The sequence below is a fragment of the Sphaerodactylus townsendi genome, linkage group LG17, assembly GCF_021028975.2.
Source record: "Sphaerodactylus townsendi isolate TG3544 linkage group LG17, MPM_Stown_v2.3, whole genome shotgun sequence".
NCBI classification, from domain to species: domain Eukaryota; kingdom Metazoa; phylum Chordata; class Lepidosauria; order Squamata; family Sphaerodactylidae; genus Sphaerodactylus; species Sphaerodactylus townsendi.
The window spans coordinates 23,634,534-23,661,541 of record NC_059441.1 but is presented as its reverse complement, the minus strand read 5'-3'; positions in this window follow the sequence as shown (position 1 = coordinate 23,661,541).

Here is a 27,008-nt window from a genome sequence, read left to right as displayed (position 1 = left end):
TGAGGGGCGCGACCGCTGGCCGTTCTCCCTCTCGGCCCGGCGGCCGGCGGCAGTGGCCGGATCACAAATTGGCGACCTCGGCTCTGCCACTTCTGGCGGCGGGCCAAGAGGGGAGTTCCATGTTAAGGCGTCGTAGAGAAAGTATTATATCTCACTGACGCATCTCAGCCCTCTCCCGCCACCAGGCAACTGCACCTCGCTCAGGAGCCCATGCCCCTGCTTGCGTGCGGGCCCGCTGACCATTCATATGTTGATAAGCGCGCTGGAGTCCCACTCGAGTAAATGTCCTGATCTTATGGGCTGTAGTGAGCCAAGTGGATGCACGGCGCTCAGTTGTCTGGGCCCCCCGGCCCGCCTTCCGCCGGTGAAGAGGCCCATCGTGTAGGCGCGATCCACACACTGTCCCCGTTGCTGGTGCGTTGTGCAGCGGCACCGAGGAGGGATCGCGATGTCTGTCGGGGATGAGGGGAGCATCCCTTCTCCTCATCACCTGAATCTGAGTACGAATGGAGCTCCTGCGTCCTTGCCGGGACCAGTCCCGCTTCCCCTTCATCAGAGTTCAATCCAGCGAGGGACCGGCTTTGTCGTTCCATCCTTTCCGGCCATGGATACCGAATTTTACGGGTCAAACTGGAGATTCAGCTTAATGTCAGGCTCTCGAACATGGAAATAACAGAGACCATAGGAAAGTCCCAAAGCAGTTTATTTCTACAACGCGTAGAGTAACAGATAAAGCTGAATCTAAGCTTTCTGCTTAGATCCCGCAGTTATATCCTTCAATCCCCATTTGATTCCCACCAAATGGACTTCAGAGAGAGAGCATGACATTTGCACTACAGAGCTTCAAGAGCCCTGGGAACGTTCGCACCTTCTCGCAGGAGGGCTGGCGCCGGGAAATTGCCAGGGAGGGGAGGGGGAAGCCGGAAAGCATTTACAGGAAACATTTGCCATCTCTACACAGCAAGACATCTACACACTGAGACATCTACACACTGACAGGCATGGGCCTGACAGTCAGATGGCCATCCAGCCTCTCTTTAAAAACCTCCAAAGAAGTAGACTCCACCACACTCCGAGGTAGTGCATTCCACTGTCAAACAGCCCTTGCTGTCAGGAAGTTTTTCCAGATGTTTAGGTGGCATCTCTTTTCTTTCACCTTGAACCCATTACTCCTGGTCCTAGTCTCTGGAGCAGCAGAAAACAAGCTTGCTCCCTCACCAACATGGCCTCCCTTCAAATATTAAACATGGCTATCATGTCACCTCTTAACCTTCTTTTCACCAAACTAAACATACTTAGCTCCCGCAGTCTCTCCTTATAGGGCATGGACTCCTGACCATTTTGGTTGCCCTCCTCTGGACCTGTTCCAGCTTGTCAATATCCTTCTTGAAAGCAGAGGAGTAGTTTCAATGGGATATAATGCTATAAAATCCACTTCCCAAAGCAACCAGTTTTGTTTCCTTGCTCCTCTATATGAAGCCTGCTGGGTGGCCTTGGGCCTGTCACAAGTCTCTCAGGACTCTCTCAGCCCCACCTATCTGACAAGGTGCTTGTTGTGGGGAGGGGAAGGTGAGTATCAGCTGCTTGGAGGTTGGCAACCCAACAAGGTGGCTGGAGAATTTAAACCCAGGCCCTTGTCCAACAGGCTGGCTCTCTAGCAGCTGTCTTGGTGGAGCAGAAACATCCCATGTTATTATCGTGTGGGGGACCATCTGGCCTCAGTGCTGCTAATGAATCTGCTGCAGTACTGAAGAGGACTTTTCCACCCTGGTGTGTTAGGCGGGGGAATGTGCCAGAGCTCCCTCCCCGCTCGAGCATCAGACAATTAGATGGCTGTAACACCTTCAGGCCCACTTCTGCCTCCAAGCCGCATAAGTTTGCTTTCGTGTCTGGGGTTTTGACGCAGCACCCTGGCAAAAGACCTGCAGCCTCTTGAAATGTGAAGGCGGCGTTAGGAAGGCTGCCTTGGCTGAGCAGAGTTTTTCCTTTCACGTGTCTCTGGCCAGCTTGCAGCTGGTTGAGAACCACCTTTCTCTTTGCGGTTCATTTTCCGACATATCTGTCTGGACTGAGTTGGATGCAAAATATATGTTCCATGGAGATGGATTGGGCTATCTCCAGAGGTTGGTGGGCATGGCCCCTTTGTTGTGTAAAGAAGAAGAAGAAGAGTTTGGATTTATATCCCCCCTTTCTCTCCTGTAGGAGACTCAAAGGGGCTTACAATCTCCTTTCCCTTCTCTCCTCACAACAAGCACCCTGAGAGGTGGGTGGGGCTGAGAGAGCTCCGAGAAGCTGTGACTAGCCCAAGGTCATCCAGCTAGCGTGTGTGGGAGTACACAGGCTAATCTGAATTCCCCAGATAAGCCTCCACAGCTCAAGTGACAGAGCGGGGAATCAAACCCAGTTCCTCCAGATTAGAATGCACCTGCTCTTAACCACTACGCCATTGTGTAGAAGAAGAAGAAGAAGAAGAAGAAGAAGAAGAAGAAGAAGAAGAAGAAGAAGAAGAAGAAGAAGAAGAAGAAGAAGAAGAAGAAGAAGAAGAGGAGGAGGAGGAGGAGGAGGAGGAGGAGGAGTTTGGATTTATAGCCTAACTTTCTTTCCTGTAAGGACTCTCAAGGCGGCTTACAAACTTCTTCCCTTCTTCTCCTCAGGCTTCACCCCAAAACCTCCAGGATTTTTCCAACCTGGAGTTGATAACTGTACTCTTCTACCCCTCATGGTGCACTCTAGAGCAGGTGCACTCTAACCTGGAGAACTGGGTTTGATTCCCTGCTCTGCCACTTGAGCTGTGGAGGCTTATCTGGGGAATTCAGATTAGCCTGTGCACTCCAACACATGCCCACTGGGTGACCTTGGGCTAGTCACAGTTCTTTGAAGCTCAGCCCCACCTGTCTCACAAGGTGTTTGTTTGGGGGGGGGGGGTTAAGCGAAAGGAAATTGTAAGCCCCTTTGGGTCTCCTTGCAGGAGAGAAGGGGGGATATAAATCCAATCTCCTCCTCCTCCTCCCCCTCCTCCTCCTCCTCTTCTTCTTCTTCTTCTTCTTCTTCTTCTTCTTCTTCTTCTTCTTCTTCTTCTTCTTCTTCTTCTTCTTCTTCTTCTTCTTCTTCTTCTTCTTCTTCTTCTTCTTCTTCTTCTTCTTCTTCACAGGTGGCCTGAGAGGACGAGGCAATCTTATCTAGCAAGCGGTGATGTTTGAGCGTCTCTAAGGTTTTCACTCTCCATGTGTTAGTCTTTTGGGGCTAAAGGCGATGCATGCCTTCAGTTTGAATTTAGAAAGGACAATGTGCTTCAGCCATCTGAAGTCCCGTAAGGGTGCTCCATGTCCTCCTGCTACCAAACCCCATGAAAAGCACACTTGTCTGGACATTCAAACAGAATTTGCATCAGTAAAGAAGGCTGACCTGGACATCTTGTCTCAGCTTTCTGAGCCAAGAAGTTGATGACCACAGGAACCTGGGAGTGGAAAATCCTGAGACGCCCGGTGTCATAGAAGAACTGGACGTCCTGATGAACAAGACGCATAGTGAGCTCTTGTTTCCCACCCCTTAGGTCATGTCAGACGTTCATCCACCTGACGGAGAAGGTCTTGTTCTTCCAAACACCTTCCAAGGCCCAGGTGACCTCCTTAGACCAGATGTATTGCTTTTATTTATTTTTTTTGTTCCAGGTCATTTCCACATGGCAAAATTATACCTGTGTACCACCGGGTTTTTAAAACCTGGGTCTATTTTATTCCAGGATGTCCTTTCACCTGACTGCCTGTTTTTTGAAGGAATCCAGTGAAGACCAGGAGGAAATACTCCAGCTGGTTTTGCATGAGCCTGGGACTTCTGTATTTCCTTTGCAAGCATATCTGAGCATGCCCAGTGTCCCACGTTCTGATTGGCTGTTGTTTTGAGTGGCAGCTTGAATGAACATCAGGCAGGGAGATCAGGCGGCTGAGTGGCACAATGTAGGGGATCATAAACTGGAGGCTCCCTTGCTGTCTTCTGGCTCTTGTTTGGCCCAGTTTTCCCTGCTCTCCGAAGCCGCTGTTGACAGGGCCCTGGCTGCTGTTAGACCAACTACTTGTCCTCTGGATCCGTGCCCCTCCTGGTTCATTAAAACATGCCGAGAGGAGTTACGACCCCACCTGTTGAACATCGTCAATGGCTCCCTTGAGCAAGAAGTCTTTCCGGGTGGGTTGAAGGAGGCAGTGTTCCACCCACTCTTGAAAAGACCATGGTTAGATCCTGGAGATCTGGCCAATTACCACTCCATTTTGAATCTTTCATTTCCGGGGAAGGTAATTGATAGAGTGGTGTTGGAGCAGCTTCAGGAGTTCCTGGAGGACACATTGGCTTTCGATCCCTTCCAGTCCGGCTTCCGTGCTGGGCATGGGATGGAGACTGTTTTTGTTGCCGCCACAGATACTCTCTGTATGCAGCTTGACCAAGGTGGATTGGTGCTGCTGGTATTATTAGATCTTACCGCAGCGTTTGACGTGGTCGACCACACCCTTTTACTCCACCATCTGGCCGTCTCGGGGGTGCAGGGCATGGTCCTTCAGTGAGTTGTTCCACCAGGCTTTTGGAGAGACCGGCCGCTGTTGCAGCGCCCCCCCCCCTTTTGGGGATCTCCCCTCTCTGATGGTCCTTATAACATCTGAGGAACCTACCACTCCCCTCTCAGGAGGGTTGCAGCTACCGGACATGAGGCATTATATACTGTAATGCTGTGTTTTAATAGAGGTTTTAACTATTTAATCCTATAGAGCCATATATATGTTATTATAGTTGTGTTTGTTATGTTTTAAACTGTGCTCTACTTCGATTTATATGTTGTGCACTGCCCTTTGTGGGAGGGCAGTATATAAAACTAATAAACAAACAATTCATATCAGTTAATCAGTCAATCAATCTTTATTAATACAATTGTAGACTGCCACAAATCACAGGAAAATTCAAAACAGGAGAAAAAACCCGGGGAGGGGGTATATATATACCACTCACCAACTGACTGACTGACTCATCAAAAGAACTCAAAAACCACAGAAACTACAAAGTTGAAAGTTGGCACACCGGTTCGTTATGTGCTTCAGGTGCTCACTAAGAAAGGATTTTCCAAAATATTCACTTCCACTCGACTTATTAGATATTTACTGTTCAACTCTGGCCATCTGCATGAACATTCTAAGGGTGACAGTTAAAAACCACAAGTTTCATGTCCTTCAACATGGTATTTTCAATGGTTTTTGAGTTCTTTTGATGATTCAGTCAGTGAGTGGTATTTCGCGTTTATATACATAGCTTCGTTTCACAGGACATTTTAATGAAGGGCACTTTGAAGCTCTAACTCCATTTGTCGCATTGACAAGTTTTGCTAATGCCCACCAAACAACAAGCACGATTGATCCAATGGTGCACCAACTGCATTCTAACACTGCCCTCCTCAACGCATACGAACCTGTTCCTTCTGCTGAAACCACTAAAGGGAGAAGAGGAATTAAATGCAGAAAGCGATTTACAGATTGCATTAGAAAAAGACAACTACAAGAAGCTGCTGCAAAATATGCGAAAACCAACCCGTCAGTCCACAGACAGGCTGTGAGGAAATATGCTGCATGTCACCCCAAAGTTCACAAACAGGCTGTAAAGAAGTATGCTGAATGTCACCCTGAAATTCATAGAGAGGCTGTGATCAAGTATGCATAGTGAAGCACGGGTATCCTGCTAGTTTCTATATATAACTAGCAATAAAGCCCGTTGTGTGAGAAACTACAACAGAATCTAGAAAACTGTTGTTTGCAAAGCTGCATCCTGGCTTGTCAAGGTGTTAGGGTTGGGGTTGGGGGGGCAGAGCCAGCAGGATGCCTGTGAAGTTGGGAGTAGTGGGGAGAGACTCACATAATTTTTTTAAAATGAAAGCAGCTATATTCCTGCACTTTTATAATAGTGGTACTAACAACAGAAACTACTGATTGGCTCCTTTCTTCATTGTTGGTGAAGACCATCCTAAGGGAGAAAGTCTTTGGCCAAGTCAGGAAACCTCAAGTTGTGAAAGGCCTCCTTTGGCTCTACAGAGCAGGCCTCATTCTCTTATGCTGATAGGCTGTGATTAAGGCCTATATTTTTGTGAGCTTAAGAAATTAAAAAAGCCGAAGCTGTTGGTTCATTTTTCATCCCTCCGCTGGAAGCTCCTGTGGTACTGGCACCAAACTCTCCAGCTGGAGAAGCTATTCATAATTGGTCAAAGTTCCCATGAAAGGCCTTTTGACAGTACTGCTTATGAAGATGGAGAAGGGAGAGGTAACTGTCAGAGCAGAGGAATATCCAAATAATCCCTGACAATGGTGGCATTTTCAACTTGGGACCTGAGCCAGAGATCAGAATTTCACCTTAGATAACTTGAGCCCTGCTCGAGAGACACCTTGTCCACTGCTTCTGGAGAAAGGGACTTTGCATAGGGAAAGATTATTTGGCCTAAGTTGAAATTCTCATGAGAATGTAAGACAACTTCTGCTGGATTGAGGTGTGACCTGGTTGGGTTTCCACCCATGTGTACAGAAGTGTCAAGAGTCATCATGTCACAGCTGACTCATAGCAAATCCATAGGATTTTTAAGGCAAGAAAAGAACAGCAATGGTTTGTCCCTGCCTGCCTCCCAATGACCCTAAGAAACAGCTTTGTACCAGGAGGACGGCAAGGGCTGACTGGCCCTTAACTAGAATTGCCAGTTTCTGGGTGGTAGCTGGTGATCTCCAGACAACAGAGATCACCTCACCTGGAGAACATGGCCACTTTGGAAGATACAACTCTATCACGTTATATCATGTTGAAATTCCTCCACTCCCCAAACCCCATCCTCTTCAGGCTCCACCCCCCAAATTTCCAAGTATTCCTAACCCAGCGAGGGTGACCCTGGCCTTAACATAATAGGAAATTCTAAGTGGGTTGCTAACCAAGAAAGCCATGGCTATACAAACCTTCTGGCGCTGATTGCACCATAGGTTCTGCTGGGCTCAGCTCCTGCCCAAGGTGAGGATAACAACAGCTACCAGATCCCTAAGCAGCTCCTTCCTCCCAGGATCCCAGGGTTGTTTGCAAGGTAGCTTACATGGTTTCCTGTTTTATCCTCATAATCACCGTCAGGAAGGTTCAACCAAGAGATGACTGACCCAGGACGGCAGGGTGGGCATTTGAAACCAGGGCCTATTGTGCATGGAACACTTTCCTCGGGGCTCTTCGCTGTGCAGTGGGGCATAATGAGGTTTCCGTGCATTTCTCTGTTTGCATGTGAGGAGGCACCCCAATGCTTGCTCTGCAGCTTACCTTCTGACTTCTTATGGGTCTCAGTTCTAACTGCTTTTCCTGGTTCTCTTAACTCCGCTCATTGACTGTCAGGACTGCAACTCCCAGCATGCACCGGCTCCCGCCTTTTTTCCACAAAGAGCGGGAAAACAAACTGGGAAGCTACATCCCACTGGAGCTTCAGAACCAATGAAAGGCCAGGAGCTGGGGGGAAGGGAAAAGCTGATTGGTTACTGCCTGTTTTTGTAAATAGAATAAATACTGGAACTGAGGACAAGAATCCTCAGTTCCAGCACCCTGTAGTTAGGGTGACATAATTCAATAAAGTTCCTTTTTTTAAAGTTAGCATTGTCTGAGTGTGTTCAGCTTTACATTGTGCTGGAACTCACTCTTATTATTCTACCATGTGCGCAGACCTCCTATAGGCATGGCTGGGTCAGGAGAACCAACCAATGCCCGCTATCCTGGACTCTCCCCAGCAGGAAGAGGGACCCTGGTGAGGTGGCCTACACCTGAACAAGCGGGGAAGACACCCCCCTGCCATTCGTCCTGGACAGGGGTCGGCACCCTCTATGAAGACGTGGATGGGAAATGAGTGCGCCTGGCAACATTCCTAGCCAAATCCCAAGCGCTGGGGAGTGGATCAAACTGGGAGGCAGACACTGGCGCGCTTACGAGGCACTATGACTCTGGACAGAGGAGGTCATTTGGAAGAGGGACCAGCTACAATCCGACCTTTCGGACCTGCAGCAGCAAGTGGTGTTCCTGATGGCCCTCGAGCTCTTCACAGCTGAGGAGGGGATTGAGGGGGTCGACGCAGAAGGTGAACTGAGAGCCAAGCCGCGCTCCCTCCAGGGGTGGCTGTCCAACCTTACTCTGAACCGCAGTCCCTACCACCAAAGCAGCAGGTCGGTCGCCACAGAGAGGAGTGCTCCGACCTACCGATGGGGCCCTGTGTCCCAGGGAGGGCCTCGGAAAAGTTTTAAAGTGGACTTTGATGGGAACCCAGACGAACTTGCCTTTTTCTTGATCCAAGTGGATTTGTACATGGAGGTCCACGGTAACAGCTTCTACTCGGACGGGGGAGAGTGTTCGAGATCGGGACCTGGCTCCGGGGAGAGGCTGCTAATTGGCTAGTGGGACTAGTAGAGGAAGATGTGCTGGAAATCTACAACCTAGAATGGTTCCTGCTGGCTCAGCGACAGAGGTTCGAGGGCCCTTTGGCGGAAGAGAAGGCCTGGGGCAAACTACAATGCCTATGGCAAGGGAACCACTCAGTTAGCGAGTTCGCCACTGACTTCCGCAGGCTAGCCAGCCGCTTGCGTGGGTGGCCTGAGTTGGTCCTGGTCCAGCTCTTCAAGGACGCTCTTCACCCCAAGGTACTACAATGGGCCCTGATCCACTGCGACTCTGAGATGTTGATGGAATGGATCAGGCGGGCAGGGGATGCTGAGCAGCAGATCCGGCAAGTGGAGCAGTTAGAACACGGGTGGATCCGCGCCCAACGCCAGCTTCTCCAGACGCCAGAGAAGGCCATGGACAACAAGAAGACAGACCCTCCGAATCCACTCGTGCACACCATTGCCACTTGGGCCTGTGCCTGCACTGAGGAGAAGATGGCCACTTCATAGTGTCTTGCCCTGGTCATCGCACCCCAGCAGCTGCTTCTGGACCCAAGGGCTCGCAGCACTCAGGAACCCCTCTGAAAGGTTCCCAATTACCCCGCCCTGCCACAGCCAGTACAGCCGTTAACCTGGCTGCCGAAGCTGGGAACTTCAGCGACTCCGAGGCATCGGACACCCAGGATTACGGTACAGACCTATACCTGTGCTGAGGCCCTAATTGACTCGGGTTGCTCAAGGTGCCTGATCCACCCTGATTTGGTAGCGGCATTAGGACTTGGACTCATTAAACTGAACGGCCACTCCAGTTCGAGCAGATGGATGGCGTTGTACTGGGGGAGGGCTTTCCACCCACAAGTTGGTGACAGGGGTTGTATCATTTGCGGGTCACAGCGAACAATGACAGTTCATATTGGCCAAGTTGGGCAGCTACCCCCTAGTGCTAGGTATGCCTTGGTTAGCTCACCACGACCTGAACATCAGGTGGTCGGAACATATCATTCCCCTCCCCACCCCACCCGGTGGGGCCCCGCCAGACTCCACGGCTCCTCCCCCAGCCCATTCCAGTGACAGCAATCGGCTTTTGGCGGGTTCCCTGACGGCGCCACCGCTTCGTGCCCCTGCCCTCCCAGGGCCCTACCGTGGCCTCACTAAGGCCTTCGATGAAGGAGAGTGTGACCACCTGCCACCCCACAGCAGCACCGACTGCTTGACCGAGCTTGTCTTGGGGGCCCAACTTCCCAAGGGGAAACTGTATCAGATGATCCCCCATGAACTGGCGACACTGCAGGAGTTTGTCGACAAGAACTTGGCAAGAGGCTTCATTAGAACTTCCAAGTCTCACATGCCCCCCCCCCCGTCCTTTTCCGCAAAAAGAAGGACGGCTCCCTCCACATCTGTACAGACTACAGAGGCCTGAATGCAGTGTCCCTGAACAATAAATACCCCCTTCACTTGATCAAAGACTTGTTGGGACACCTCTCCAAAGGAAGGTGTTCACCAAACTGGATTTGCGGGAGGCATATTTTCGGGTCCGCACTGCTGAGGGACAAAAGCACCTCACTGCTTTCAATACCCCCCTAGGCCAGTTCAAGTACCTCGTGATGCCATTCAGTCTCAGTGGGGCCCCCAGGGTGTTTATGAACATCGTTAACAAGGTCCTCCATGACCTGTTGTTTATTTAGATGGTGGGCTGGTCGTTTATTTGGACAATGTGCTGATCTATTTTGAGACTGTTCAGGCGCACATCAAGGTGGTATGTGAGGTGCTGCATGGCCTCACACAACACAAACTGTATGCCAAGCTTTCCAAATGTGAGTTCCACCAGGAACGGGTGGACGTTTTGGGCTACCACATCTCAGGCTGGGGGGTTGAGATGGACCTGAGTAAGGTTCAGGCTGTTGTGGACTGGCCGGCCCCGCCACACGCAGACAACTACAGTCCTTTGTGGGGTTTGCGAACTTCTACAGGGACTTCATCCCTGACTTCGCCAGGGTAGCCCTTCCCCTCACTGACCTCCTCTGCAGCAAAGGTACTGGACCCAGTGGGGCCAGGCCGGGGTAGCCCCTTGCCTGGACGGCGGAGTGCCAGGTGGCATTCCAGGCACTCAAGGGGATTTTCACCTCGGAACCAGTGTTGGTGCACACGGACCACAGCAAACCATTTATTCTGCATGTCGACGCTTCGGATGTTGCTTTGGGGATGCTTTACTTCAACGGAGAATGGATGGGAAGCTACATGCTTGTGCGTACTTGTCCTGTAAGTTTTCTGGTCCAGAATTGAATTGGATGGTGAGTGTCAAGGAAACCTGCGCCATCCACAGGGCATTGGCGACCTGGAGACATTGGTTGGAGGGGGCCTAGCACCCCTACAAGGTGTGGACTGACCATGAGAACCTGGCCTACCTCAAAACGCCCAGCAAGCTCACCGCCAAACAACTCTGGTGGGATGACTTCTTTGCTAAGTTTAATTTCACCCTTAACTTCTTCCCAGAAAGGAGGAACTGTCTGGCAGACGCCCTATCCTGGCTCCTGGACTCCGCATTGGCCAAGCTGCGACCCGTCGGCACAGTCTTCTCCCCTGCCCACCTCGGCCTCCAGGCGGTTACTTGTAGCTGGGCGCAGCAGCCTGGCACTGCCTCAGAGCTCCCGCCCACTCCGCTGCTTCTGGAGGCAGAACTTTGCAGCCTCGAGTCTTCTATATCTGAGGGGGAATGGGTGGCGGGCAACCTCTTGGAGTGGGGGGGGGGCTCTGGTGGAGAGGGGACAAGGTCTACGTTCCAGCTGGCCTGCGCATCAAGGTGCTGGCGGGTTGTCATGACGCCAAATCGGCGGGCCACTGTGGCTTCGTCAAGACTTTACATTTGGCCAGGCGGCAGTTCTGGTGGCCCGCCCTCTGCAAGGATGTGGCGAGTTATGTCGCTGGCTGCCCTGTGTGTGCCTCGGCCAAGCACGTCCTGGGTCGCCAGCCCGGGCTGTTAAATCCTCTATCTAGCCCCGATGCCCCTTGTCAAAGTTGCAGAGGATCATGTATAGAAGTCAGACAAGACAGACTTTTTCAAAAAAGAAAATCTATAGCATCTGCTTTCTTGTGGTATATCCTATCCATTTCAAATACACAATCGGGAGTGACTGCATCAAAACACTGGGGTTTATTTTTGAGGAAATCACATCAATATTGTGAAACTCACATTTGTTTGTTGTGAGGTTTCTGGGCTGTGAGGCCACGGTCTGGTAGTTTTTGCTCCAAACGTTTTGTCCACATGCATGAAACTAGCAGAACCCCAGAGTGATCTCCCATTTCCTAGATCAGAAGTAATACAGGTTGCCCGCTCCAGGTTGGGAAATACCTGAAGATCTGGGGACTTGTGAAGGGGAGGGTTTGGGGAGGGGAGGGACTTTAGTGGGTATGATGCCTCAGACTCCACCTTCCAAAGTGGCCATTTTCTCCAGGTGAACTTATCTCTGTCACCAGGAGATCAGTTGAAATCACAGCAGAACTCCAGTCACCACCTGGAGCTTGACAACCATATGAGTGGTGACCCTTCAGTGTGGTGTAGTGGTTAAGAGCAGGTGCACTCTACTCTGGAGAACCTGATTTGATGCCACACTCTGTCATTGAGCTGTGGAGGCTTATCTGGAGAACCTGATTAGCTTGTGCACTCCAACACATGCCAGCTGGGTGACTTTGGGCTAGTCACTGTTCTTCAGAGCTCTCTCAGCCCCACCCACCTCACAGGGTGTTTGTTGCCGGGGGTGGGGGGGTGGGGAGGGAAAGGAGATTGTCAGCCTCTTTGAGTCTCCTTACAGGAGAGAAAGGGGGGATATAAATCCTCCTCCTCCTCCTCCTCCTCCTCCTCCTCCTCCTCCTCCTCCTCCTCCTCCTTCTTCTTCTTCTGTGCCTTGAGCAAGCTCTCCACTATGCTGACCTTTGACACTGACTCCATTCAGATAGGGGAAAATATCAGAGGGAGAGAGATTACTGGCCTAGAAGCTGTTGATATCATAATGTCCCGTAATGCTTTTTCCTCCCTGCATCTGTTTCCCAAGGGATGAACCATTTTGAGACTTTGCTCCTAAGTGAAAGTTCCCAGATCCTTCAAACTCTACTTGTTCTTTCCTGGTTCCTTTGGGGTTTTGGACAGCATCTTTTTCTGCCTGTGCTACTGTAGCAGTTCAGGAAAGGGGGGTTGGCATGCAGACGTGCTTTTCACAGACACTACAAACACTGTTAGCAAATGTTCCACTGCTCCTACTGAGCAGCTTTGCTCTAGTTGCACATTTCCTGGCCTGCTTGACGAAATTTCCCATCCCGAAAAACTGCAGGTTTTTCGTGGAGATGAAACTGGTTCAGCAGGCAGCTCTGGGTGATGTCATTGGAAATGCACATCCCGGCTATTTGGCAGCTACACAGTGCGGCCTTCTTGCTCCAAGAGAGATTCCCGCTGCCTCAGCATCTCGGCCGCTGGGAAATCAGAACTGAGACGTCACCCGCAGGCAACAGGATTCCTGCTTCTGGTTGGCATGCTAAAAATACTGGCCTAACATGTCTGCTAAAAGAAGAGGAAACAAAAGGCCAATTTTTTTGGCCGTGGTACAGGACTTATGTTTTCCTTGCTAGCCGAAAATGTGAGCAATGAATCACATTGGGTTTAAGATTTGGACCTCCTCCTTAGTGTAGCACAGAGCTCTTTATTATCCAAATCAGTCAGAATGCTTCATTCATACGTGGCACCGAGGATGGAAGACTCTCGGATGCAGAAAGTATGGGAAGAGGCAGGGTTGGAACCAATGAACATCCAGTCCCAACTTTTAGCAGCCTTTGGAAGATGCTGCCTTTTGTTTAGAACAGCTGCTTAAAATCAGGGCTGACAGGAAGGGAAAATGTTGATGGCAAATTGTTCTCTTCCTCGTTTTGATTCCTCGCGTGGCGCCAGTAGTGAATATTTTTTTTAAGGTTCGTTGTTTTGCCACAAATCTCTGGCTATGTCGCCTGATTAGGGGGCTGGGACCTTCATATCTCCAAAACTGCATCTCCCCGTACTGCCCCAATCGGACTTTTTGTTCATCGGAAGGCAACCTCCTGGAGGTCCCTGGTCCCTTGGAGATACGTCTGGCCTCAACTAGGTCCAGGGCATTCACTGCTCTGGCCTCTACTTGGTAGAATCCTTTACCATCTTCTATCAAGGCCCTGTGAGATCTGAAAGAGTTCTGCAGGGCCTGTAAAACTGAATTATTTCAAGCATTTGGTTGAGGCCAGCCTCTTCACGTCATCTGTGGATTCTCTTAAGAGGGTGGGATATGTGGATTCTGACGGTTGCATATTTTTAATCTGTTTATTCTGTGCTTTGTGCTTAATAGTTGAAATTTTGTTGAGTTATTTGTCAGTGTTTAGACGTAACTGTATATGGTATGTATGTTGTGACCCGCTCTGAGCCATTTTGGAAGAGCGACATATAAATCAAATAAAAGAAATAGATAAAAGAAATAAAAATGGTGGTGGAAAGTACCAGAGATTTTGCACTGTAGATGCCTGGTGTCTTATGAAATGCACCACCACGGGGAAAGCAAAAGGCTTTTGGGATGCTGCTTTTCAGGACCAACACTGGGAGTTCATCGTGCAATTGAGAGGCACAGGCCAAGTGAACAGCAGTGGCTGTCATGATTGTCCTGTGAAAACGTTGCTGGTTCAAGTCTGGGTTCCCAATTGGAGCAATTTCTCATTTCTTATTGCCTGATTAGAAAACCAGAAAGCTTGCAGAATGTTCTGTGTCCACTGGGCTCACCCTAATTTTGCTTGCTTCCAAACTATCAGCCTTTTCAGATGGTCTGGAAAGTGACTCGGGCCCATTTCGCATGGGCCAATTAAAATGGGTTGAGACCCTTTTTAAAAGCATTTTATTTGTGGAGAGTTCTCACAGAATTCACCCCCAAAATGCTACTACTAACCCTTTTAAGTGGCCAGAACCCATGTTTAATTAAACTTGCTAATTCTGTGACTTTTCCGCTTAAAGCAGGGTTGCAAATGTTTCCTGCCTGCCTGTGCGAATTATGGCAAGCAGGAGCATTCGAACCCTCCCCCTCCTTCCCTCCATCATCATGGCGGATTCCCCAGGCAGCCGCCATTAGAGGGGATATTCTAATAGGTGCCTGCCATGCCACGCAAATAGTTAGGAGGGATTCGGGTGTGTGTGGATTCTTGGGTGGGAAGGAATCTCAGCTGCATGGTTCGCTCAGAAACACAGCATTTCCATGTGAACCATACTGCCTTCTGCCTCCGGGATTGGCAAATGGCAGCAGAAACAGGTTCCGTGAACCCATTGCTGCCTGTGCGGAAGGGGCCTCTGAGAGAGTGGCTAGTGACAGTAAAAATTTACAATCCTCAACAGTAAGTCTCAGAAGCCCAGTGGCACAGAGGGGTAAACTGCAATACTGCAATCAAGTCTCTGCTCCTGACCCAAGTTCAATCCTGACAGAGGTCAGTTTCAGGTAGCTGGCTCTAGGTTGATGCAGCCTTCAATCTTTCCAAAGTTGCTAAAAACTGCAGTGGCCTGGGAGAGGCAATGGCAAACCATCTCATAAACATAGTCTGCCCAGTAAATGGTGTGATGTGGCATCACTCCTGTTGGAATTTTCAGCCTTCCTTACATGCAGCAGCAGCACTAGCAGCAAGGAATGCTGGGATACCTCTACGAACATTCTAAATATGACAGTTGAAAACCATTGAAAAACTCTTCTTCTGCTCCCTGACTGACTGAGAGAAATATGTTCTCTGTGTACTACTAACCAATGCTAAGATAGGAGCAGCAATGGCATAGTGGTTAAGAGCAGGTGCATTCTAATCTGGAGGAACCTGGTTTGATTCCCCGCTCTGCCGCTTGAGCTGTGGAGGCTTATCTGGGGAATTCAGATTAGCCTGTGCATGCCCACACATGCCAGCTGGGTGACCTTGGGCTAGTCACAGCTTTTTGGAGCTCTCTCAGCCCCACCCACCTTGCAGGGTGTTTGTTGTGAGGGGGGAAAGGCAAGGAGATTGTAAGCCCCTTGGAGTCTCCTACAGGAGAGAAAGAGGGGATATAAATCTAAACCCTCCTCCTCCTCCTCCTCCTCCTCCTCCTCCTCCTCCTCCTCCTCCTCCTCCTCCTTCTTCTTCTTCTTCTTCTTCTTCTTCTTCTTCTTCTTCTTCTTCTTCTTCTTCTTCTTCTATCACAACCAAAATTGTAGCCGTAAATGAAACGATGTATACTGTACATGAAACAATGTAAGCGATATATACTGTTAAAAGTAATGTTAAAAGTAACATTCTCTTTATGTTTATGAACCTCTGAGGAAACATGGCTGGTCTTTTGAAGGATAACTATTCTTATTTAAAGTGCCACACAATCCACATCTCTGCTCATTACTCTGCTTGACAGGATTATATATTGTAAATATACCTGTTGCCCTTCAACCCCATGGGTCAATAATAATAATAATAATAATTTATTTATTTAATTTAATTTAATATACCGCCCAATCCCCGAAGGGCTCTTACAAACCTTTACCTTTTAACAGCAAGTCTTAATGACAAGCAAGTCAGCAAGTCTTAATGACAACCTTTACCTTTTAACAGCAAGTCTTAATGACAAGCAAACCTTTACCTTTTAACAGCAAGTCTTAATGACAAACCTTTACCTTTTAACAGCAAGTCTTAAGAATCCTCCAAGAACTGTGGTTGATGACCACATGTCTTCCTCCTTTCTGTAATTCAGTAGCACGGGCTCCGCTGAATGACATTTCCTGCTAAATGTCTAAAACCAGCTCCATGACACAATCATGTATAACACTGACTGACGAATTTCAAGAATTCCCCCAGCTTCCTGCCAATACATGACCCAGTTTCTCCTCAAAATGCCCATAAATAGTTTCATATACCAAAGCAGGCTAAGAAACATCTAAAATGGTAAAGAAACGGATGGTTTCCCTACCCCTTTTCCGGCAAGATTTATAATGTCGTTTTATACCAGTATCAATAAATATCAACATTCACAGCATTTCTAAAACATTTCCAATATACGCATTTCAAAATAAAATGCTATAAATATGTGCAGGGTTTTTGTTTGTTTGTTGGGGGTGGGGATTCTTTGGACCAGCTTCAAAACGTTACTTAACTTTTTACCCTGTCTCTGAAAAGAAAGGTGTTAGATTTACAGCCCTGTGACACAGAAGTCACACATATATTTCTGGTGCTGTCCATTCAAGGCAGACCTGAAACAAAGACACTTTTCTTCCTTGAGGTGGAGGGGAGTGGAGCGTCTCTGCCCCCTGGCTAAAGAGAATATTAGCTGAAGGAACGCCAAGTGCTCCTCATGATGACCTTGCCTGGAGAAAGCCTGGAATGATTTAAACTCCTTTAACTTAGATAAACGTCACCGGCCTCAGAGACATGACATAATCACATGGTTTGTGGGGAGAAAGCTGGGCCGGCCGGCGTCTCTGGAACACTGTTGCCTTATGCAGTGGAACAAATTAGCCAGTCTTTCTTTCAGCCTCTCAAGGAGTCACAGTCTGTTGCCCAAATCAGACTCCGCAGCCCTGTTCTCTTGAGGACCGCAGGCAGATGAAGAGAAGAGGGATGGATTCAGGGAATCCACAAGTTTGTTCCAAAGAGTCTCTAGTGCCTAGTGGGAATTCTCCCTACGGTTGTTCCCTATTTGCCCTCTCTTCAAACACAGAGACAAGAAGCTCTGTTGAGGCTACCTTTCATTGCAATTCGAGGTCTGTTTTATTGCCTGTTTTCCAGCACTGTGGAAGTGACTGTTTTGAAAACAGCAGCAACTTCTGGGAATTTGACTCCCATTTTTTACAACTTTTTCACAAGGTGGTAGGGTGGCCAACTGCTGGCGAGGCCCGGCAGTCTCCTAGAAGTGCCAGTAATCTCCTTTGGAGACAGTCGCCCCCTCTGCACAAATCCCCTAAAACATTTCTAACACATTTTCAATCCTCCACTTGAGTATTCTGCATTCAACTACTTGAAGCAATTCCTTAAGTTTATGCTTCAATGCTTCATGGCCTCATGCTGTGTTCTATGCTGTGTGTATTCTTGAAGCTTTGAAGACTCCCCCACCCCTCCCCAAATAAAAGAACAAACAACTAAATCCAGCAAATAAACAGGTGAGGGGGAATGGAGTGAGTTCAGAAAATGGTGCCGAGGAGGAAACTCAGGGAAGCAGACAAGCAGGGAAACGTCATCAGTAGATCGCACAGCAACTGAAGATGTTTTAAAAACGTTTCTGCCAGAGAATCGTTATACAGGGGGATTCATTTAAAACATTTTGAGGCTGGAAATAAAACATTTTGGGGGTAAAAACAATGCAGGATTCCTTGGAGGAAATGTCATTTCCTGGCTCAAAACATTTTACAAGATTTGTGTGGAAAGGCCAAACGCTTCTTTGGAGGGGGGACTCAATGGGTTATGTGGACCCTGTGGTTGAGAAATTCCTGGACAACAACAGAATCATAACAGTATTGGAATTTGGGAATATCAGGAATACCAATATTTTTCAGATCCAATACACTCAAAATTGGGGGGAAAAACCCTGATTTTTTGCACACCCATGGTTCATTTCTTCTCATTAACCAGAATTCTTAAATATGTTTAAGCCTAATAAAAATATTGGTTACTAGAAAAGAAAAGTCCACCGCTCTTAACCACAACACTCTTAGATATTTTCTTTTTTGTTTTCTCCTCAATTTTTTTTTAGGTTCTGCATTTTCAGATAATGATACCCAATAAATTTACTTCCAGATGTGTTGCACTTATAACAATGTTTGTATGACCACTGAGGAAGGCTAAATTGGTTGAAACATGTCTGGTTCTTGGTTGATCACTTACATGTGTTATCAATAGTGGCGGGAATTGTTACAAACTCGACTGACTTTTAAGGTATAGCGTGGTTTTCTGGCCTTGTGTTTTCAACTAAGACTTTTTGTGTACACTTGATAATAAATGTTTATTTTGTGATATATTTGGTTTTGTGATATATTTGGTTTCCAGCTCAACTTCTGTGGTTCCCTGTATAGTTTTGACTGAAGATTCCCCCCCCCCCTTCATTTTTTTTGTTTGATTTCTAGTATCAGCTGTTTCCCTGGATGGCAATATTTTCCAAGCTTGCTCTGTCTTCCTCCTGTTTCCATGTTCAGCAACATGAAATCTGCACATGCAGAATAATGCACTTTCAATCCACTTTCAATCTCCTTTGTAGCTGTGTGGAATAGCAAAATCCACTTGCAAACAATTGTGAAAGTGAATTGAAAGTGCATTATTCTGCATGTGCGGAAGGGGCCACAGCAACACCTTTCCTGAAAGGATTTTTTAAAAAAATCTGTCCCACAAAAATGCTCTTCAAAGCAAAGACATACACAAAGGTTTTCCTACAAGCAGACTGTTCCAAACTGGAATGGGAATCCACCCCTCCCTATCAATAAAATCCAAGGCAAGGTAAACATGCCATGCAGGAATATGTTCAGATTTTCCAAAGAGAGGTCGCTGTAGTTTCATGCACCTCTCTCCATAAAAGTTTGTGGACCGTCTCCATCAGCTACAACTCCACGGGCAGACAGAATGGAAACATGCTACCAGCTGACAGACAGGAAGCAAAGTAGTAATAAAGGCACACGTGGCCAAAGCTTTTAAAAATAGCTCTCTCTTTTTTTTCAGTCCAGTAATCTGGGAAAATGTGAGTTTGCGCAGTCTGTAGGTAATGCTGCAAACCCCCTGTAGCAGCTGCAGTGGCTGTTCTGGCAACCGCTTGTGTGCAGAAGAAGAGACTTAGGGTTTTTCCAGCCCTGCTTCTGGTCTGTTTTGTGACAAATGTCATCATCCCATAGATCGAAGAACAGGGAACGTCAATTGTGGCCTGCCTAAAGAGATAGCCCCATCTAGCGGAGGTGGTCAGCCCAGCCCACTTCAGTCCAAATCTAATACAAATGACGCATCAAACACAAAAGCAAATTGCTTCTTGGGAAGGGTTTTAAGAGTTGATTCTAAATCTGTGGTTGACGGAAGGAGACCAGGAGGGTATCTATCGATTCATCGGCAAAATGCTGATAATAGGCATGATAGGTAGCACTGTAAACCTTTCCTTATTCAGTTAAAACATTTAGTGTATCCCTCGCTTTTGTTCCCAAAATGCACCTTCTAGAATGGTTTGCTCAACAACACAGACAGAAAAAAATCCTTCCCCAAAAGAAGAAGAAGTGTTTGGATTTATATCCCCCTTTTCTCTCAAAGAGTCTCAAAGGAGCTTAAAAACTTCTTTCCCTTCCCCCCTCACAACAAACACCCTGTGAGGTAGGTGGGGCTGAGAGAGCTCCGAAGAACTGTGACTAGCCCAAGGTCACCCAGTTAAGGTCTGTTGGAGTGCACAGGCTAATCTGAATTCCCCAGATAAGCCTCCACAGCTCAGGTGGCAGAGCTGGGAATCAAACCCGGTTCCTCCAGATTAGAGTGCACCTGCTCTTAACCACTATGCCATTGCTGCTTCTGTTTTCAGCATATGGTGGAAGATACACAGGCCTGTGGCTACAGAGGGGTGCAAGGGGGCCATGCCTCCTCCAAATTACAGCGTGTCCCCTGCATTTTTGGTGTTTACTTATTAAAAATCTCTAAGCATTTTCCTTATGCATCTATGAATGGCCATAGATATGTTAACTAAATGCACTTAGTTGGTGCGGGGTGGTGGTTAAGAACATAGAGACCCAAGTTCAAATCCATTCTTTTCTTTTTGCTGTCAAATCTCAGGCTCATTCCACACATGCAGAATAAGGCACTTTCAAACTGCTTTCAATGCTCTTTGAAGCTGTGCGGAATGGCAAAATCCATTTGCAAACAGTTGTGAAAGTGATTTGAAAACGCATTATTTTGCGTGTGTGGAAGGGGCCTCAGTGAATTTATGGGGACCCCTCACGGGCCTTTCATGGCAAGAGACAGGCAGAGGTGGTTTGCCACTGGACATCTTTACATTGCAACCATGGCCATCCTAGTTAGTTCTCTCATCCAAGTACTAACCAGAGTCGATCCTGCTTCGCTTCTAAGATCTGACTAGCCTAGACCCGTGATGGCAAACCTTTTAGAGACCGAGTGCCCAAACTGCAACCCAAAACCCACTTATTTATCGCAAAGTGCCAACACAGCAATTTAACCAGAATACTGAGGTTTTAGTTTAGAAAAAACAACTCATATATTACCATCTTTTGTCTTAAAAGAAAAACAGAACAGCAGAGCTTTCAATGATACAGACAACTTTTTATTGAAAGGTTCTCTTTTCATCTTTTTCAAACCATTCCATCTCTCACACACACTGGGAAGGAGTTCTCCTTTAGCACATTGTGTGAACAGTACTGGGCCAAAGGCGTGCATGCCCACAGAGAGGGCTCTGAGTGCCACCTCTGGCACCCGTGCCATAGGTTCGCCACCATGGGCCTAGACCATTACACTCCATTGCACTATAGAAAACATGGACCAAATAAACCTAGGAGAAAGAGGCTGAGAAGCAATACAATATGCTATTTTATGCAGTGGCGTACCTAGGCAAACTGGAGGCCTGGGCAAAACCTGAGTTTGATGCCCCCCCCCCCCCATGGGTGGCCACCCTCTCCCACCGTGACAAAACAATGATTTTTTCCACCAGGTCTGAAGTTTGGTTCAGGGGGTCCAAAGTTATGGACCCTCAAAGGTGTAGCCCCATCTCCTATTAGCTCCCATTGGAAACAATGGGGGATGGGGACACTCCCTTTGGGAGTCCATAACTTTGGACTCCCTAAACCAAACCTCACCAAACCTGGGTGATATCATCAGGAGAGTCTCCCGAAAAATCCTGGAAGTTTTGGTGCTGCTAGCCTAAAAACTGCGCCCTCTGCAGGCCATAAATGGAAAAACACTGAAAATACAAAAAAATCCCATAAACGAACCTGCAGTTTTTGTGCCCCCCACAAGGGGGCACCCTGGGCAACTGCCCACTTTGCCCAATAGGAGGAACGCCTCTGATTTTATGGAACCAGTGTGGTGTAGTGGTTAACAGCAGGTGGACTCTGATCCGGAAAACCAAATTTGTTTCCCCACTCCTACATTCTGCTGGGTGACCTTGGGCTAGTCACTGTTCTCTCCGAACTCTCTTAGCCCCAACTACCTCACAAGGTGTCTGTTGTGGGGAGAGGAAGGGGAAGGAGTTTGGAGGCTGCCTTGAGCCTCCTTACAGGAGAGAAAGATGGGGTATAAATCCAAACTCTTCTTCTTTAAAGAGTTTTTTAAAAAAACTAAAATGTGCTTATGGGGAGAGCACAATCTTGCTTCATATGAAAAATTAGCACAGATTTTTTTTTAAAAAAAGCTTTATGCTAGCTGCTCAGATAACTACTTTATATATTTTAATGTTTTAATAAACCCTGCTCAAAGGAGAGTTATAATGCTCGCCAGGTTTAATGTAATGCCCTCCACCTTATTTCATGATAGATTTAACAATCAAGAAATGTCTAATAGTGCCCGTGTAACGCTGGCTTAGTCGAATTTTTGGCCCACCAATTAAGTCCCAAATTCAAGGAAATCAGATCTAAGTGTGTGAATCTTACATCCTTATTCTAAACTGATTTCCCTGATTTATTTGGATTACACTACTTGCTAAATAATCCTTCCTTCTGGGTGATAGTGGCAGACTTTCTTTTGGAAATTATCAAAAGCCAGCTTTTTACTTAACATTTTATTCTTTGCTCTGGGTATCTATGTGTTTTTTATACTAGTTTTCTCTTATTGTATTCATTTTGCTGTTTATTATGCCAATAAAGGCTTGATTGATTGATTGATATTTAAATGTAGAGCAGACCTGCAAAGACCCGCTTCACTAATCTATATCAGTTGGTGCTTGTGGTGTTCATTGAACCCAACTGAAATGAATGAATTGAACAACCTCACCTTTGGATCCAATTCATTTCCTCAGAGCGAAGAGAAACTTTTCCTGCCGTGGATACCCTAAACCTTCCAGGAAAAGCCTTAAGGCATAAAGGCAGGACTTTAATGATGTGACCTTTCAAACCCAGACTGGTATATATAAAGAACTGTTTTACTGATGTGTCGCTGGGGTTGTGCGAGTCAATTTCGTTGGCCGTGAATGGATGCTTTGTAAGAGTCCACTGTGTGGTCATTGACAGCAGTTCTGTGGGCCCTTTTAGTGCGGCAGGAAGTGGAAGAAGGAGGCGAGCTGAGTATCAGGTAGCAAACCTATCAATGAATAAATGTCTTTGGGACTCCTGAAAGGAAAGGAAAGCTGATTCAGAGCTATTTAACCAACAAGCACCCACAATGTATACAGTTGTGCGGCAACCTTGACTGAGCCATACCACTTCAAGAAATAGGGGGAAGGGGGCCGCATGTTTTCTAGTTGTGTTTCCCCCTTATCTGTTTTTTTAGAAGACTTTAACAAACCCCAATTTACTCCTTTTTTATTATTAATAATTTTTACTGATTTCCAGAATCTATTAAACAGAACAGAAATAAATGCTAAGAGACAGCTTAAAGTAAAGCATAGAGAATATTTGCCCAAAATTGTATGGAATGCACATTACATATGACTTTCTTATATGACTACAGAGACTGTTTCGAAGTGTTAAAGTCTATGACATTTATTTACCAACTCCAAAGCATTCTTACTGGTTATTATATCTTAATCATTATCAGTTTTTAAATCTTTGAGTTATTTTGTTTTTACATGATCCATTCAGCTTCATATAAAAATTAAAGTCCCCATTTCTCATTGAGTTCATGTTTTGAACGTCAATTTCCAAATTGGTTAATTTGGCCATGCTAGCATATTCTCTGAATTAATCTTCCCAACGCTCTACTTTATCAGATTTCCAACTAGTTGGAATTGTTACTCTTGCTGCAGTTAAGAAATTACTCCTTGATGAGTGACATTTCTAGAGCAAAAGCAGGAATCGTACGCAGAGGACAATCACAGTTTGTTCAATGCCTCATTTTAAGATCAGATGAAAGATCTCTGTCTTATTGCAAATAGACTACATTTACAAAGTTTGGCTGGAAGTTTCCAATGGAAATCCTTTTTCCTGTTACATTTTTGGCTCATTGTTAGGGTGCTAAGAATACTGTGAATCGCGGCTTGAAGCCCTTGATCTTGGTTCAGAATACCGGGAATTTTGTTCACATGGCTACAGTTCTTTCCCCAAATTAGGGTCTCTTTGCCCTCTCTTAAGAAAGCCTTTTGTTTGCACCTGTTTCAAGAAAAGTCATGTTGGCCCCTATGTCAATGGCTCCAGGCTGTAATAAACCAACCATCTCCAAAGACAGTTTATAAATCTAACTAGGGCCCTTTCCGCACTGCGGAAAGGGCGCCCCTGCACCGACAGGAATTCTGCCGGTGGAGTGGGGGCCCCCGTTCGCCCGGAAGCGTGTGAGCGGCCCCCGCAGAGGCCAGCGGGGGAGAGGCGGCTCTGCACGGAGCCGTCTCTTCCCCGTCCCCCCCACTCACCTCGTCGTCCTGCGTCACCCTGCTGGACTCCTAAGACCCGCCCATGCTGCCCTTCGACCTCCAGGGGTTGGAGGACAGCAAGGGAGGGTCTCAGCAGTCCAGTAGAATGACGCCAGAGGCAGCGAAATGAGCCTCGGGGGGAGGACAGAAAGCAGCGTGTTCCCGGTGGTGCCGGTCGCACTGCGCTGGCCCGAAGGCTTCGCTGTTTTCCAAAAACCTCCCTCCAGGAGGGAGGTTTTTGGAGGCGGCCTGATGCCGCTCTGGGGGAAGTGGAGGGGAGCCAGGTCTGCGCTGCTGCGTTTCAGCAGCGCCCCGCCTGCAATAGAGAAAAACGGCTCCCTGGAGACGGTGTTTTTGCTATTTAGGGAGCCGTGTTGGTCCCACATGCTTGAAGGGCCTAGGCTGAAGTTATTCTCCTGTTGAGAAATTATTTTGTCAAAGATAAGATCAAACAATAAAATTGCGGGTCATCTTAATTTGAAATTAGCCAGCAGTTACCTAGTGAGTGCAATACAAAAAGACATTGATTATTTAAATAGAGGCTATGACAATAGTTATCGTTAGGCAATGCTGCCATCCCATTTTCATTACTGCATATTGATTGAAAGAAATTTACATTCGATAAAAGTTTTATTATTGTGACACAGTGACCAGGAAACTCACAAACGTTGCAATTATTTCAGAAAAACAGTAGGGAGATGGGGCTACATAGGGGTCTTGTGCAATGGTGGGATTCAAATTTCAACAACCAGTTCTGCCGAAGAGGTGCGAACCTGCTGAATCCCACTACTGGTCTCCTGGGCTCATTCTGCACATGCAGAATAATCCACTTTCAAACAACTTTCAACGCTCTTTGAAGCTGTGCGGAATAGCAAAATCCACTTGCAAATAGTTGTGAAAGTGGTTTGAAAATTATTTTGCTTGTGCAAAAGGGGCCCTAGAAAGAAACTTACCCTTCTTGTCCTGAGATTTAGTTCCTTCTTTATAAGACTAGAGTAAAAAAGCCAAAACCATGGAATGTCAGGTCAGATCTTGAGGTATAAAAACCTTACTTTGGAGGCATTAAGAATCCCTAGTATATTTCTCGTTGACAGCTTTCCTAAAAGTGTTAGTCTGGAAAAATAATATAATAAAATTAAATAAAAGAATAAAATTCAAGTCCAGTTGAACTTTCACAGAACATTTTCCTGAGCATAAGTCAAAGTTTACTTCATCAGATACCATATCAGATATCTTTCCATACAAGTCCCTGAAAATGTTTTGCAAACATTTTCAATTTCCCCATTTTGTGGTAGTTCCATTTTTGTTAAATTTCTTCTTAGATTCGTAGCTGCAAAGCTGCAAAGCCTTGTGCTGTGATTCTCTAGCTACATAGGCACGACACCACCCCACCCCCAAAATTAAAAAAAAACTGACAGAAAAACAGTGCTAGACTGCTGGTTTGAGCTCAGAAAATGGCACTAACAAGGAAGTCTGGGGACTGTGGGAAGTGTTTCACAAAGCAAGTGAAAATGTTTTCAAAACATTTTCAGAAAAGAATCACTAGGGAACAGCATGCAAATAAAATGTTTTCAGGCAGGAAATAAAATGTTTTCGGCTAAAAACCATGCGGAACTCCATGGAGCAAATGTTTTATTTTCTGTCTGAAAACGTTTGGTGTTGGACGCAAAGGGCCATTATGAACTTTAACTCAGAAAGCTTAACTGGTTGTTATGGGTTTTTCGGGCTGTGTGGTTATGGTTCCATAGTTTTAACTCCTAATGTTTTGACCGCATCTATGGCTGACATGTCATGATAAGCTGTGACATGCCTCTGAAGATGCCAGCCAGAGATGTGGGCAAAACATTGGGACCTCAAACTACCAGACCACAACTACACAGTCTGGAAAACCCACCATAGCTTGTTAATTCTGACTGTGAAAGTCTTTGACAATATAACAGCTTAACCCCTGAAAAATGTGTTCGCTTGCAAGGTGCTAAAGGACTTGAATTTTCTTTCCCAGAACAAGTGATGTTCTGTCCCTAGACACAAATTGGAGATGTATCACCATGGCCTCTTCTGCACATGCAGAATAATGCACTTTCAATCCACTTTCAATCCACTTTGCAGCTTGGTTTTACTGTGCGGAATAGCAAAATCCACTTGCAAACAACTGCGAAAGTGGATTAAAGGTGCATTATTCTGCATGTGCGGAAGGGGCCCATGTTTATCACTTGGTTTCCAGGAGCATATACAGAATTAAACTGAGAAGCTAGTTGGCGGCTGCAGAATAGATCTGGGAAATAAAGGCTCAAATCTGGAGACAGTGGTGTGAGCAAAGTGGAAGGAAGACATACGGAGAAACAGTCTTCTTTCAGACGAAAACATTCCCAGATGGTTTTTCCACTCAGAATGTCTTATAAGGTGCAAAATATCGTATCAAGTGTGAATTGTGGCAATGTGAGGATGGTTTTCATGGTAACTCACAGAGAATGGAACCAGAATGTCTGGGAAGGAAGATGCTGGCCATTGATGGTGAAGAGGTGGCTTAGCATTCTGTCTCCAGGACTACGAGTCAACACCACTGTTTGTGTAACCCCTATGCCCAGAATGGGTTGGCCCAGAATGGGTTGACCCAGTAAGGGGGTGGAGACTCGGAGCAGCAGAGAGGCTGCAAGAGCTCTTTTGCAGAAGAAGCAAGGCTACCAGACTCGGACCTTGATTTCTATAAGCCCTTAACACCTTGTTAAGGTAATTTCAATATTGTTGAGAGCTACTGGGAAGGTAAGTTTATTTGTTTTGCTGTGTTAGTAAATGTTGGAGTTTATTTTTTCAGGTTTTTCTTTTGTGGTTGTAATGGGTAGAGAGTTCTCCTGGAAACCTTCATCATGTTGCAACCTGTTCATCAAGCCCTTGGAGTCTTCAGGAGCCAGCCAACTTGCAAGAAGAAATTGGACTTGGCAATATCAGTAGACTGTAAATAGAAGGACTTGAAATGCAACCTGAACAGGACCTTGAATTGTAACGTTAAATGTTGATGTTTAATGTTAATTGTAAAGAGAAGTAAACCATATTGTTGTTTAAAAATTGTTGTTGCA